Source organism: Sinocyclocheilus rhinocerous, unplaced genomic scaffold, assembly GCF_001515625.1.
Source record: "Sinocyclocheilus rhinocerous isolate Xijiao unplaced genomic scaffold, SAMN03320098_v1.1 C36500959, whole genome shotgun sequence".
Taxonomy (NCBI): domain Eukaryota; kingdom Metazoa; phylum Chordata; class Actinopteri; order Cypriniformes; family Cyprinidae; genus Sinocyclocheilus; species Sinocyclocheilus rhinocerous.
In genome coordinates, this window is record NW_015782137.1 from 112 (window position 1) to 1,212 (window position 1,101).

Genomic DNA, 1,101 nt, shown 5'->3' on the forward strand with positions numbered 1-1,101 from the left:
CGCCGCTGAACATTAATAAATGTGAAATGTGCTGCATTCTTAACTGATTTTTGACCAGTCAGGTCAAACTTTGTCCAATTTGTACATCAATAATATATTAACTCAGTGTTCATTAAACTTATATAAAATATATATTTAATATACATAATACATTTACTTATACATTTATTTATTAATAAAATACAAATATAGGATCACAAATTTAGACCAGTGTCACAGGTTCATATGAACAGCCTCACAAAAAGAAAAATAATGGAACACTGGCTTGCAGTGTAAAAGTACACTAATTGTAATTTAACATTTTTGCAATAAAAGATAGTTATTTCCAACAGATAAAATTCATCATGCACAAATAAATGACATACCTGTGCCAAATGTCACATCCACCATAGAGTCAGTGACGATGGGTAATAAGCGCTCAGTGAATGGATGTCTGCAGTGTTTGCCGTGAAGATCCTGAGATGAACATGGTGGAGAAAAGTGCTAGAACTACAGCTCTGGTTGTAACTTTAGCATAGTAGACATACTGCCTACTGCATACTAGATTTATCAAATGAAGATGAGTAGTACAGTAATATCCCATTCGAACACAAGTACAGTCATGTCAAGTCATATCGTAAGCACAGAGCAGACTACAAGCAATCCATGTAGCGTTACTTTATATCGAGGGTCATCAGGATGAACAGCAATGGCCACGTATCCCAGCATCGTCTCTGGACGCGTGGTTGAAACTGCAACCTCTCCTTCTAAAAAACAAATCACACCTTATTACAAAACGGGTAAAATAACATCTCGAGAGACAGAGCAAACTGAAAAGTCCCCTCACCCTGTCCCTCCAGTGGATAAGCAAATGTAAGCATGATCCCGAACTCCACTTTGTGCTGATAACCGGGAACAGACAGAAGAGACCTGCCAGACAGCTCCTCTGAGTCCACCTGAACACGTCAAATCATGAGTTAGCCTGTGGCCAGGTTGTTAGACATGGAGCGGCTCAGTGATGTACCTCTATGTCTGAGATGGCCGACTCTAACGCACAGCTCCAGTTGACCAGACCTTCAGAGCGGTAGATGAGCCCAGAGTCACACAGCCTGACAAAGGCCT

At 40.1% G+C, this 1,101-nt stretch overlaps 1 long non-coding RNA gene across 1 annotated transcript; it reads right to left on the reverse strand.

Moving 5' to 3' along the window:
* Positions 1-372: 372 nt before the first annotated feature.
* On the reverse strand, positions 373-1,077 carry LOC107736110 (uncharacterized). Its single transcript, XR_001639588.1, has 4 exons — positions 1,004-1,077; positions 827-935; positions 658-746; positions 373-456 (listed from the first exon to the last, which is right to left on the reverse strand). It is a non-coding gene; the product is annotated as an uncharacterized LOC107736110 (long non-coding RNA).
* Between the last annotated feature and the right edge of the window lie 24 nt (positions 1,078-1,101).